The 14,912-nt window shown below is 41.5% G+C and overlaps 1 long non-coding RNA gene across 1 annotated transcript in view; it reads right to left on the bottom strand.

Annotated features, from left to right (window-relative positions):
* Positions 1 to 14,912, bottom strand: part of LOC117871582 — a 35,765-nt gene that overhangs the window by 11,759 nt on the left and 9,094 nt on the right. Inside the window, exon 2 of the long non-coding RNA XR_004644289.1 lies at positions 2,649 to 2,734. This is a non-coding gene — a long non-coding RNA (uncharacterized LOC117871582). The remainder of the gene's footprint in view (positions 1 to 2,648; positions 2,735 to 14,912) is intronic.

Genomic DNA, 14,912 nt, shown 5'->3' with positions numbered 1-14,912 from the left:
CCTGAGAATTCATCATACATGCACCAACGACCTTGGGTAATTCTATACCAACAAGCAATCCTCTTTATCCTAGCCCCTCAATGAACTCAGACTCATAAGGTCTTCTCTTCATTAGAATCATTAAACTCACTAAGTTGCTGTTCTGTCCTCAAAGTGCACCATTACTCACCAGGAGCTTCAGGCTTCTAGTCATGGCTCTGCCACTAACTCATTGTGTGGCAATGGACAAGACACTTTACTGCTCCACATTCCTTTTTTCCCATCTTTAAAATAAGGACACCACCACTTACCTCCCCCACAAGTGTGTTGGGAAATTAATATTCATACAATGCTTTGAAAAGCTAAAGCTCTCTGAGATCTTTTTTTTTTTAAGTGAAAACTTTTGTTCTAAATAAATAAGCACCTACCCAGAACAGCTGGCAGATCAAATTGAGAAACACACTCTGTCACCAGCTGTTTTTATTCTGGAATTAGTCATTTGCTGGTGAATTGGGCATACTTGTTGAATATTTGTGTTCATTAAGTAAAATGACGATATTAAACAGCATTTGGAAACGACATATTACAGCAGGGGTAGGCAACCTATGGCATGCGTGCCAAAGGCGGCACGCGAGCTGATTTTCAGTGGCACTCACATTGCCCGGGTCCTAGCCATTGGTTTGGGGGGCTCTGCATTTTAATTTAATTTTAAATGAAGCTTCTTAAACATTTAAAAAACCTTATTTACTTTACATACAACAATAGTTTAGTTATATATTATAGACTTATAGAAAGAGACCTTCGAAAACGTTAAAATGTATTACTGACATGTGAAACCTTAAATTAGAGTGAATCAATGAAGACTCGGCACACCACTCCTGAAAGGTTGCCGACCCCTGTATTACAGTGTACTTGGAGAAATGCACTGTACCAGTTAAAACTGTCAATACTCTTTTCTTTAACAAGGATTCCTTAACAAGCATGATTGGAAGGCCCTGTTTTTAAACATGAACAGATTGTGGACTTTTCAATTCTCATCACTTATACAGTGTTACACTGTAAGCAAACATATGCAGTGTGCAGGTCAAATTGCCCCCAACTTTAGTTATATAACTAGTTGACCCAATTAAATCAAGCAGGAAGTCTTGCCAGATTTGACCTATAACCATATAGTAGCCCACACCATTGTGGGAATCTTGTTCAATACAGACTCATTCATAGGAAAAACTCACATGCACCTGCCTTCGGAGGACTGGGAGCCACCAGAAAAGGGTCACCTTTGAGAATGGCTAGTAGCTGTCAGTGCTCTGCCTGTGGATCATCCAATTATACTGAACCCTCACACAGCTGTCCTCCTTATTTTTGGTAAATAGATTTAAGCCCCATCTCAGCACATGCACTTGGATCCAGTTGTTTCCCAAAATTGTCCTTAATCAGCAAGGCCAACCCAACAGGATGTAAAGAGCAATTTGTAGTTAATTTTTATATTAGTGCTTAGAGGCCACACCCAACACTGGGGTCAGTGCCAGCCAATAGTAAGATAATCTCTTCTCCAAAGATTTCAGTCTCAGATTTACAAAGAATCCAAAGAAAGATAAGTATTCAAATCCCACTGACTATCAATAGAATTTGGGTGCCTCGCTCCCTCAGGAACTTTTGCTTGTCTTTCCCTATGTAGGTTGGGTTTTCAAAGGTTGGGAGAAAAGAAGCATTATTCCCATTTTACACATGGAGAACTTAGACACAGAAAGGTAAGTGACTCACCTGAAGTCTATGGTAGAGCAAATAATTTAACCCAATCTGCTGAATGAGAGCCCATTGTCTCAACAACAAGACCATCCTTCCTCTCCAGGCATAAAGAAAGATAAATACATACAGTCTACTTCTTCTTAGATTCTCTTCCTCCCACTAGATGCTCACTGCCTGATTATTTTAAGTATATAGGATGCCCTAATTTAATAATTTGGCCGGGGGACTCTCATCAACTTGAAGTGTCACTGCAACTTCTCCGTTCATAAGAAGATGTAACTCCAACAAAGTCACCAGAACTGCACCACTTATACCACATCTTAATCTTTGTGTCTGTGTCTTACTAATGTGTACAGAACTAGGGAGGTCAGGGACATGATAACCTTGCTTCCTTTGTAAGGGGTAAGAAAGTTGCATTTTACAAACAGTTGTAGGTAAAACTTTTTTTGATTCACAGAAAAAAATGAGAATATTCACATTGTTAATGGAATTTCACAAGTAATCTTTTGGGACAAAATGTTTTTTGTCAGGAGAGCATCTCCCATCAACATGGTGCAATGTAGACACGTCTGTACATTGACCTAAATTATGTCTACTTCTGTTACGTAATTTACGTAATTTACGTAACGTAAGTAGGATAACTTAGGTCGACTAACAGCTTTAGTGTAGACCATCCCTAAATGACTTGGCCAGGTCATATAGTCTGTAGCAGAACACAAAATTGAACTCACAAGGATGGTCTTGTTGTTGAGACAATGGGCTCTCATTCAGCACATTGGGTTAAATTATTTGCTCTACCATAGACTTCAGGTGAGTCACTTATCTTTCTTTGTCTAAGCTCTCCATGTGTAAAATGGGGATAATGCTTCTTTTCTCCCAACCTTTGAAAACCCAACCTACATAGGGAAAATTGAACTCACGTATCCAAAGTCACAGGCTAGCATTCTCATCACTGAGCCATTCTTCACCTCTGTTTCATCTTCTAGAAAAATGTAGGGATTTTTTCCTGCATAAATATATAGTGTAAACAAGCAATTACTTTTTTTCCATCTCTTTGACATAATGGCACAGATAACATCTGATACTCCTGCAATCTGAGGAAAGAGAGTCATTTTGATCAGAAGATTGTGGCCAAATAAAGATAAGGCCAGAGAACATCCATGGCTGAATGTGTCTGAATCTTTCACTGCTGAATGTTGTGTGTAAATTTTTTGAGATGTTTGGGAGGAACAGATTAGCATATGTAGATAACATTGTGATATTTAAAAAGAAAACTTAAATTAATGTATAATTGGGGGAGGGTTAATGGAAGGAAATACTTTGAGTTTCTGACTTTGGAGCAATTTCTGCTTAGGTAGGCCTTAAAACTCTCAATTTAGTCTTCACCACAGAGGAAATTAGAGATATACCTAACCTGGATTTGGTCTTTTCTACTAATAAAGATTAGGACCAGCAGTGACTGCAGTATAAAGAAGAGGTGGTAGAATAAATGTGGGACTTTTTTTTTCCCCCCAAAGAACTTGATTTTTTTTTAATGGAACTGTAAGTTCATTTCTTTGCCAGTTATAGGAAAGCTGTTACAGACCAGAAAGACATCTTTTTGGGTGGCAGATTATCCCACATCCACCCAGAAGATGGCAGTTTCTTGCACCTTAAAGTGAAGCATCTGGTGCTGGCCAGTGTTGGAGACACAATACCAAATTAGATGGCCATGCAAGTCTGATCAAGTATGACAGTTCCTATGATCCTAATGTTTGGGTCAATGTTATTGGGGGTCAGTGGTAAAAATGCATTTGTTTAATGTAATGTCGCTACACTGTAGCACAGCTGATATAGGTTGTACTTTGAAAAGGGGAACGTTAGAAAGAAATCAAGGGTCTTTTGGAGATAATCAAATTAATGGAAATAATTAATTAATTTTATGGAATTTTTGAATTAAGGTTCCAGTAACAAAAGTCAAATGAAATAGTTACTACTCTGTAAAATCCATTTAAAGGCAAAAAGGCTGAAGCCCTTCAAATAACTTCAAACCAGCACTAGGGCCTTATCCCAGTTTGTTTCTTAATTATGTGTAAGACTTTTTTTGTGATTTACTATACTGAGCAATATGCAGTGTAATATCTTAATGTGCTTTTTAAACAAGATATAACTTACAGCTGCATTCACAGAGCTACGGTGATTCATGCATCATAAATGCTTAGGGTAGATCAGCAGACAGGGCCTAGACTGTGTGGACACATGATACATTCACTGAACTCCATCGAAAATAACAAAACTTTTTTTTGTAGCTTTATAGCTAAAACTCTTCATTTTCAGTTTTTATTTGTTTAAAACTTCCTGGGAATTTCTGTATTTATTCTACCCCCCTGATACTTGTATTTATTCTAAAATTTATAACAGGCAAACGCAGTAAAACCCCAAAATGAAGGGGAGAGTGTGGGGCTGAGGATGTCCAGTACTCAGAGGTGGCAGCATGTGGGGGAGTGAGGGTGCCCAATTACTCATGCCGTAGAAGTTGAGGAAGCTTGCTCCTTGCAGGCCAGCTGCTGTGGGTCGGGTGGTCCTGGCTTCCGTGCCTGTCTCACTTTCCCACTGCAAAGCAGCAGCCACCAACTGGAAGGTACTCTCCTCTGCACAAACGTGCTGTGCCATGTGGTGGGAACTCTGCGAGGGAGACTAAGCTGATAGGTCAGCGGATTTCCAGCACTTCAAAAATTTGTGTGCAAATTGGTAAAACCCAAAGAATGGGTTGTTTTTTGTTTTTGTTTTTGTTTTTTTAAAACAAACAGGATTTTCTTTGGAAAAAATCACTAAAAACTGGAATCAAAGTACCTTACTAATCAGAAGTGTTTTGAAACACCAGAAAGTACGTATAGACTAATCTTCATGATACCATAATATGTATATTTTCAAATGTGCTGGATGTAAAATTATCTTAAAACAAATAATCTAACTCTCTGATTCAAATTCAACAGACCATAATTTGCTGAAGCCAGTGAGACCTGAATAATATATACCCAAATATACCCAGATTCCATTTCTTTTAAATGCTAGGGCTTGGCTCAGCCTCATGCCATATGTTGCTACTATAGGGCCCAACCCAGTTGACATCAGTGGAGTTATTCACATGAATGAAGTTGCTTGTGTGCCTGTGTATTATTCCTGTCTGCTTTATCTTCCTACTTCCTTTTTTCCCTAAAGTAAATGACAAAACTCTGTTTCACCCTGTACGTTGAATAGTTAGTCAGACTCTTGAACTCAAGAGGAAAACAATGCTGACAGAGGTTCCCAATTTTTCACTTTACACTTACCTTATGCTTCTTGGGGAGCTGGAGTACAGAAGTCAATGGGAGAGTGCTCTGTGATCGACTTAGCAGGTCTTCACTAGACCCACTAAATCGACACCGCTGCATTGATTACAGCAGTGCCGATTTAGATGTAAGTATAGACATGCCCTTAGTCTCTTCCTACCCTAGTTCTCCATCTGTAAAGTGGGGATAATAGTACCTCCCTACTTGACTGAGCATTGGGAAGGTAAATATATTAAGAATAAGGTGCTCAGATACTGTGGCCCTAAGTACACATAAATAGACAGAAACTGTTTCCTGATCTGGAAAATTAAGTTTCCAGACCTCAGGCTCTACAATTTGAAAGCTCAGCTCCAATATCTCCATCTGGCTTCTGAACCTCATTAAATAAACTTCTGTACTCCATGTGAGCATGTTGGGGAACATTGGGAGCATCCTTGTCTGCTACAAGCTACTATGCAACCTTACCTTTGGAACATTAGGTCAAATCCATTGTTAGTCTACCATTTCAAGGCTTCCAAACATATGATTCTTTCATAGAATCATACCGTTGGAAGGGACCTCAGGAGGTCAGCTAATCCAACCCCCTGCTCAAAGCAGGATCAATCCCCAGACAGATTTTTACCTCAGTTCCCTAAATGGCCCCCTCTAGGATTGAACTCACAACCCTGGGTTTAGCAGGCCAACGCTCAAACCACTGAGCTATCCCTCCCCCCAACCTGGCTTTCTCCCCATATCTTCTGGGATCCTTATAGGACAACACTGTAAAATGGGTAAGCAGGCTGACACCCTGACACTCCAATATTCACCACTGTCACGTAACACTGATCTACAGCCAAAATGCTTCTGAAATAAATGTAGTCAAACTTTACTAATTCTGGGTCACTGAGAATGAAAATGATGCTTAAAATTGTTGATTGGCTCTAGTTTTCAAGATATGCTATTGGGTCAGTATATACGACCCTTGACTTGGGAACGGCGGAGGATAAGTGAGTTATAAAGGGAAGGGATCTCAATTTAAACCAGAAATGACTAAAATCCATCTTTGACTGGATCTATGAATAAATCTATGACTGGGTTTGGACAGTACTTGCTTTTTAGGCAAAACAATGAATGATGCAATCTGAAGCTGGTATTGCATCATACATGAAAGGAATTGCATCATGTTATTCCTAGAAGTCATGGATGATGCAATCATAACGAAGCTTACATCACTCTGCTGAACAAATTGCCCTATATCAGCTCTAGAAATCATACAGTGTTGTGCTCTCTTATTTGTCACTGTTTGATTTTGCAAAGGGACACATTTCTGTTTAGCCAAAGTGAGCAGAGATGCCTCGTACTTGTGTGAACAGTGCAGATAACTTCTGCTATGTTTGTGGTGAAGTGACTTTTGTATCACAAAAGCGCAGTATAACCACTATGGTTAAGAAAGCCTATCACCTTTATTTTGGCTGCAAAATTGGACATCAGGACAAGAGGTGGGCCCCACACAGATATGCTGCAACACTTGTGCAACAAATCTTCACCAGTGGTTGAACAGGAAAAGGAAATCTATGCCTTTTGCAGTGCCAATGATTTGGAGAGAGCTAACAGATCATACCAGCAATTGTTACTTCTACATGGTGCCTCCAGTTGGGAAAGGTGTGTCAAAGAAGAAAAAGTGGACTGTGCATTATCCAAACATTCCATCAGCTATACGCTCAGAACCCCATGGAGAAGGACTGCCGGTTCCTGATGCACCAGAATCATTCTCACTTGAGTCAGACGAGGAAGAGGAAGAGGATGAAACTTCTGGTCCTGAACCATCAATGTCACAGGACCCACATTTTCTCCCATCCTCCTCCTCTGAACCACACCTCATAACACAAGGTGAACTGAATGACCTTGTCAGGGATTTGGAACTACCCAAGAGTAAGGCAGAGCTGTTGGGCTCCAGACTACAGCAGTGGAATCTCCTGGCAGGTGATGTTAGGGTTTCCATGTTCCGTGACCATCAAAAGGATCTTGTCCCATTCTTCTTCATGGAAGGTGATCTTGTAGCCTGCAACAACATCGATGGTGTGATGGCAGCCCTCAACATCTTTCACGATCCAGATGAGTGGAGACTGTTCATTGATTCATCGAAGACGAGTCTTAAAGCTGTTTTACTGCATAATGGCAATGTTTTGCCATCAATTCCAGTTGGTCATGCAGTCCATATGAAGGAAACCTATGAAAACATGAAACAACTTTTCAGGTGCATAAACTATGACCAACATCAGTGGCAGCTTTGTGGCGATTTGAAGGTTGTTGCTCTCTTGCTTGGTCTGCAGACTGGATACACAAAGTACTGCTGTTTTCTCTGTGAATGGGATAGTCGTGCAAAAGATTCCCCCTACATCAAGAAAGATTGGCCACTCCGACAGTCATTGGAGCCTGGGAGGGAAAGTGTTCAGCATCCACCACTTGTTGAATCAAGGAACATTTTGTTACCACCCTTACGCATCAAACTGGGTCTGATGAAGAACTTTGTCAAGGCCATTGACAAAACAGAAGCAGCTTTCAAGTACCTCCGTGGAAAATTTCCAAGGTTAAGTGAAGCTAAGATAAAGGAAGATGTCTTTGTTGGTCCTCAGATTCGTGAACTTCTTCGAGATAATGCATTTGACCATGCACTGCGTGGTAAGGAAAAGACGGCATGGAAAGCCTTCCAGTTAGTGGCAATACATTTTCTCAGAAACAACAAGGCAGACAACTACAGGTTGTTGGTGGAAAACCTCCTCAAGGTATACAAAAGCCTTGGTTGCAACATGTCACTAAAGATACATTTTTTGCACTCTCATCTAGATTTTTTTCCACCGAACTGCGGAGCAGTGAGCGACGAGCACGGCGAGCGTTTTCACCAGGACATTGCAACAATGGAGAAACGCTATCAGGGCAAATGGAGCCCATCAATGTTTGCAGACTATTGCTGGACAGTGACAAGAGATGCTGCATTTAATGAATACAAGAGACAAGCCAAGAAGCGCCGAGTAGACACTGAATAGGACTAAACTATGTACATAATAGTTTTTGCCTTTTGTTTCATAATAAATTTATTTATATAACCCTTTTGCTGATTTTTAAAGTGTTACATAAACAGGACAGGTGAAATATTATCATGTAAAGCAACCATAAACACATGAAAAGATCTAGGTTTACAATTTATGATTAAAACTCTACTATCTACACAATATACATAGACATAAAATGTAAAAACTTAAATATCTTAGAAACAGTAGCCAATCAGTTGTTTTAATTGTCATATTTGAATTCAGCACATCAAAATACATAATAAATAGCACATTTTATCTCTGAAGCAGACGACTTCTCAAAAATTGTAGACCAGTGTTATTAAACTGATCTGGTTATTAGTTCATTTTAACAGAATGCTTTAGTACTGATGTAGAATCTCCTTTTCTAGATTCATGAGTGTCTGCATTACTGAGCTAGATGTGATTGAGTATTTTGCACCAATGTATAACAAATGCAAGAAATCTGAAATTGAGTCACTGAAATGCGTCAACTGGAGACCTAAGGAGGATACCTTCCATGGACAGTAGGAGATTTCTTGGAACTTCAACCCCCAGAACCAAATATTCTAGACTTATCACTGTGAGCGCTCCAACTTGCCTTCTCCCACAAATGCCTGGTGTTGTGCCCTTTCTTAACACAAAAAAATGATGTTGCAATATTCTCCTTTTAATCTGTAATGCGTGTTGTTTTGAAATAAGTTGAAGATTTTATTGGCATTTTATAGAACAAAATACATACAAATTAGTTTAATTTTAAATATCTGCGACTGGACACTATTTAAAGTGCTCTCAAGCGGCATCAGCCTTAGGCTACAGAATAAGTGAGTTAAGTATTCCCCAATATCCAAATGTTTCCATCACTTTATATCATGATGCTGTCTCTTGTAAACTGAGGTCTTGTTTACACGGCAAATTAGTGTGCAGCAAGCCAGGGTGTGAATCTACAGTACATTAGCTTGTCACAGCAAAGACAAGCCCTTAGCTTCTAAACCTCACACTGTTTTTCTCCCTAGCATAATCTTCCAAATGACTCCCTTCCCTATTTAATCACTTACATATAATCTACCAATACTTTCATCTCATAAAGTTACCATGAAAGTGTTATCTTTTCCAAGTAGTATCAGAAATACACTTTGGCTTTTGTTTAAGCCATCCTCTCTCTTTGAAGTTAGTTCAGTGTACAACAGTGACATACCATTAACACTGAGTCAAAATACATATGTTTCTTATTAAATATCCTACTTTTTCAGCTGCAGATAAACATTTATTCCTTCCTGACATTGGCTTAGATGAGCATGTGTCCAGTTCCAATGTGTTATCCCATTGTCCTGAGTCCACCTTTGTAAACAGATAAAACAGTAAATTTCCCTACAAGTCTTTCTTCCAGGATTCAAAACTTCTGGTATATATTTAATTACCTCCTTTGTCTGGCCAGCTGAATTTAAAAGGTTTATAGCATATGTCATAAATATACACAGGGCAGCTGTACTAAATTGCCTAAGTGGCTCTTTTTCCTAAATTTTTGTCTAAATTACTTGGTGGTGGCAGCAATACCGTCCAAGGACAAGGAAAGAATTTGTGCCTTGGGGAAGTTTTAACCTAAGCTGGTAGAAATAAGCTTAGGGGGTCTTTCATGCGGGTCCCCACATCTGTAACCCAGAGTTCAGACTGGGGAGGGAACCCTGACATGGTGGCAGCGCGGTGGGATCATTTTGAACCAGAAGCACAGGATTTTAAAAGGACACACTTTTTTCCTTTTGGCTTTCTCCAGCAATCCACCTCGTCCCAGTGACCAGTCAGCTGGGCAATGTTTTAAATGTAAAGAGCTGGGGCATGTAAAGGCCAACTGCCCCAAGAACCCCAACAGATTACAGTTCATTGCACTGGGGTTACACCAAAGGTCCTCAGGCCCAGATGCCTCCCAGATACCCTCAGAGTGAAGGGAAATTGTGAGTGTGGGTGGGAAGAAGGTTATAGCATGGAGGGATACTGGAGCACAGATGTCAGCTATCCACCAATCCTTAGTGGACCCCAAATTCATCAACCCAGAGGCCCAAGTGATGATTTAACTCTTCATGTCAAACTCTTTTGACTTGCCCGCAGCCAAGTTGCCTGTCCAGTACAAGGGCTGGTCAGGAATGTGGACTTGTGCAGTCTATGATGATTATCCTATTCCCATGCTGCTGGGGGAAGACTTGGCCAACCATGTGAAGATGGCCAAGAGGGTGGAAATGGTCACCCACAGACAGGCTAAGCAAGCTTTCATGCCTATCCCTGTTCCTGAGCTTTCTACAAGGGCCCCGTCTGTGTTACCAAAGACCCAGACTGAGGTGGTGGAACCGGACCCCATTCCAACATCTGCGACAGCAGTAATGGATCCTGTCGCAGAGACCCAGCCAGAACCAGTCCCAAAACTGGAACTGGTGGAGCAACCAACACCAAAACCATTGCCAGCACTGAATTCAGCACTTGCAATCCCGTCTGCAACTCCAACGACAGAGGGCACCACCGAGCCTGCACTGGCAGCAGCAGCTAAACCTGCACAAGAGGCTCAGCTGGAGTGCACCTGAGGAAAGTGGTTCACAGACAATGGAAACAACGCCATGAACTGCATCACTTCCAATGGGACCAAGCCCAAGTCCACAACCCAGTGAGGAACTAATGTCTCCAGCATCAATGGAACAGTTCCAGGCAGAGCAGGAAGTGAATGACAGACTCAAGGGAGCTGGGACGGCAGCAAGGAGCAATCCACCATGTCTCAGCTCTTATAACAGGTCCAGGTTTGTTATAGAAGGAGGACTCTTATACAAGGAGACTCTTTCTGGTGGGCAGAAGGAGGTCTGGCATCCTCAGAAACAGTTGGTAGTTCCAACTAAGTATAGGGAAAAGCTCTTAAACTTAGCCCACGATCACCTTAGTGGCCATGCTGGGGTGAACAGGATCAAGGACAGTTTGGGGAAGTCATTCCACTGGGAGGGAATGGGAAGTGGCCCCTCTCCAGCCACTCCCCATCATTGAGGTTCCATTTCAGCATGTAGCTCTGGATATTCTGGGTCCTTTCCCTAAGAAGACATCCAGAGGAAAGCTGTACATATTGACTTGCATGGATTTTGCTAGCCGATGGCCGGAAGCAGTAGCTCTAAGCAACACCAGGGCTAAAAGCATGGGACAGGCATTAACAGACATTTTTGCTAGGGTAGGTTGACCCTCCGACATCCTTACAGATTCGGGAACTAATTTCCTGGCAGGGACCGTGAAAAGCCTTTGGGAAGCTCATGGGATGAACCACTTGGTTGCCACCCCTTACCACCATCAAAAAAGTGGCCTGGTGGAAAAGTGTAATGGAACTTTGGGGGCCATGATATGTAAATTCATAAATGAACACTCCAACGATTACGGCCTAGTGTTGCAGCAGTTGGTCTTTGCCTACAGGGCTGTACCGCATCCCAGTTTGGGCTTTTCACCATTTGAACTTGTGTATGGGTGTGAGGTTAAGGGGCCATTACAGTTGGTGAAGCAGCAATGGGAGGGGTTTATGCCTTCTCCAGGAATTAACATTCTGGACTTTGTAAACAACCTACAAAACACCCTCTGAGACTCTTTAGCCCTTGCTAGAGAAAATCTAAAAGATGCTCAGGAAGAGCAAAATGCCTGGTATGATAAACATGCCAGAGAGTGTTCCTTCAAAGTAGGGGACCAGGACATGGTCTTGAATGCGCTCCAGGCACATAAGATGAAAGTGTCATGGGAAGGGCCATTTACGGTCAAGAGTGCTTAGGAGCTGTTAACTATCTCATAGCGTCCCCAACCTCAAACCTAAAGCCTAAAGCGTACCATGTTAATTCTCTAAAGCCCTTCTATTCCAGAGAGTTAAAGGTTCTTCAGTTTACAGCCAAGGGAGGAGATGACGCTGAGTGGCCTAAAGGTGTCTACTATGAAGAAAAAAGTGACACTGGCATGGAAGAGGTGAAACTCTTCATGACCCTTGTATGTATGCAGCAACAGCAGATCAAGGAGCTGTGCACTAGTTTCGTGCCGATGTTCTCAGACACCCTGGGATGGACCGAACAGGCATACCACTCCATTGACACAGGTAATGCTGGCTCAATTAGAGCCCAATCTTACCAGGTGGCTCCTCAAGCCAAAACTTCTATAGAACGGGAGATCCAAGACATGCTAAAAATGGGTGTAATCTGCCCCTCTGAAAGTGCCTGGGTATCTCCAGTGGTTCTAGTTCCCAAACCAGATGGGGAAATACGCTTTTGTGTGGACTACCGTAAGCTAAATGCTGTAAATCGCCCAGACAACTATCAAATGCCATGCACAGATGAGCTATTGGAGAAACTGGGACATGCCCAGTTCATCTCTACCTTAGACTTAACCAAGGGGTACTGGCAAGTATCGCTAGATGAATCTGCCAAGGAAAGGTCAGCCTTCATCACCCATAAGGGGCTGTATGAATTTAATGTGCTCCCTTTCGGGCTGTGAAATGCACCCGCCACCTTCCAGAAACTTGTAGATAGTCTCCTAGTGGGATTGGGAGAAACGGCAGTCGCCTATCTTGACAATGTGGCCATATTTTCATGGGATTCATGGGAAGAACACCTGAAGCATCTCCAGAAAATCTTTGAGCGCATAAGGGAGGCAGGACTAACTGTTAAGGCTAAAAAGTGTCAAATAGACCTAAACTGAATGATGTACCTTGGACACAGGTGGGTCAAGGAACTATCAACCCCCTACAGGCCAAAGTGAATGCTATCCAAAAGTGGCCTGTTCCAAAGTCAAAGAAACAGGTCCAATCCTTCTTAGGCTTGGCCGGATATTAGAGGCGATTTGTACCCCACTACAGCCAAATCTCTGCCCCACTGAGAGACCTGACCAAAAAGAAACAGCCAAATGCAGTTCAGTGGACTGAAGAGTGTCAGAAGGCCTTTAACCAGCTTAAAGTGACACTCATGTCTGACCCTGTCCTAAGGGTCTCAGAATTTCCTAGTAACCACAGATGTGTCCAACCATGGTGTGGGAGCAACTTAATGCAGGAAGGACCAGATCAAGAATTCCATCCTGTCACGTTTCACAGCAAAAAACTGTCTGAGAAAGAAAGCCACTGGTCAGTCTCCGAAAAGGAATGTTACACCATGCATATGCTCTGAAAAAGCGACACCCATATGTTTGGGGATGGTGTTTCCACCTGCAAACCGATCATGCTGTGCTGAAGTGGAAAATCAAGGAAAATAACAAAAAAATTCTTTGGTGGAGTTTAGCTCTCCAAGATTTTGATTTTGAAATACAGCACATTTCAGGGGCTTCTAACAAAGTGGCTGATGCACTCTCCTCTGAAAGTTTCAGAGAATCAGTTGATTAAAATCTTCCTTGAAATGTAAAAAATATTGTTAGTTCTTATATAATCAGTAGTATGTCTAGATGTGCATGTGTCTTATTAACTCTGTTTTCTCCTAGAGCTCCAGGAACAAATCACAGCCAGTGTGAAACAGGCTGTCCAGCAGTGCCTGTGATTTGAGGGGGAGGGGCATGTCATAAATATACACAGGGCAGCTGTACTAAATTGCCTTACCTGTAAGGGGTTAATCAGTTCAATTAACCTAGTTGGCACCTGGCCGGAAGGACCAATGGGAAAAGAAGATACTTTCAAATCTGGGGGTGGGGTGGAGGTTTTGTTTGTGCTCTCTTTGTTTGTTCCCTCTCTGGATGGAGAGAGGTTCCAGGCAGAAAAAAAACATCTCCTGAAAACATACCTGAAATGAGCATCTAAAATTACAAAAATTGTAACTCAGGCAAGGAAATGCATTAGATTCTCTTTTGTTTTATCTTTTAAATTTTCCCTATGCTAAGAGGTAATTTCATTCCTGTTTTGTAACTGGAAAGCAGAGTCAGAGGCGAATCCTCTGTGTTTTAAATCTTTTTATTTACCCTGTAAAGTTACCTTCCATCCCGATTTTGCAGGTGTGATTCCTTTACTTTTTACAAAAAAATAAAATTCTTCTTTTAAGAACCTGATTGATTTTCAGTGTCCTAAAAAACAAGGGGTTTGATATGTGCTCACATTGTAACCAATTGGTTAGTATATTATTCTCAAGCCTCCCCAGGAAAGGGGGTGAAGGGGCTTGGGGGAATACTTTGGGGAAACAGGGACTCCAAGTGGCCCTTTTTCCTAATTTTTTTGTCTAAATCACTTGGCGGTGGCAGCAATACCGTCCAAGGATAAAGAAAGTATTTCTGCCTTGGGGAAGTTTTAACCTAAGCTGGTAGAAATAAGCTTAAGGGATCTTTCATGCGGGTCCCTACACCTGTACCCCAGAGTTCAGAGTGGAGAGGGAACCCTGACAGCATACATTTAAATTAAGTGGCCTATGTAGTATGAAGATTTAGGGTAACACCTTTGTCAGAACCCAATTAATTCGGATGAAGATGGGTTATTTGCACATAACATTCCTCAATTACTTAATAGGGGTGTTAGGATCTGGAAAGATATTAAGGTCCCAATTTTGCAAACCTGCATGTAACTTTTCATGTTTCATCCTACTGAAAGAAAGATCTGTTCATGTTTGCAGGATCAGCTCATGTTTGCAGGATTGGGCCCTAAAACTATAACAGTTGGATGACAGATTTTTAATGTCAAATGAACAAGCAGGCGCAACTCTCCCTGAAGACAATCCACTTAAATCAGGTATTGATTTGGATTACATTAGCTAATCACTGAAGTCCTTTTAGCACTAGGGATGATCAAAAAGTTTCCATCAAAACTGTTTTTCAACATAAGTGAGTTTGATGAAAAAAAATTGTTCACTAAAGTATCCAT

Source organism: Trachemys scripta, chromosome 2 (genome assembly GCF_013100865.1).
Source record: "Trachemys scripta elegans isolate TJP31775 chromosome 2, CAS_Tse_1.0, whole genome shotgun sequence".
NCBI lineage: Eukaryota > Metazoa > Chordata > Testudines > Emydidae > Trachemys > Trachemys scripta.
This window is presented reverse-complemented; position numbering and strand designations above follow the sequence as displayed.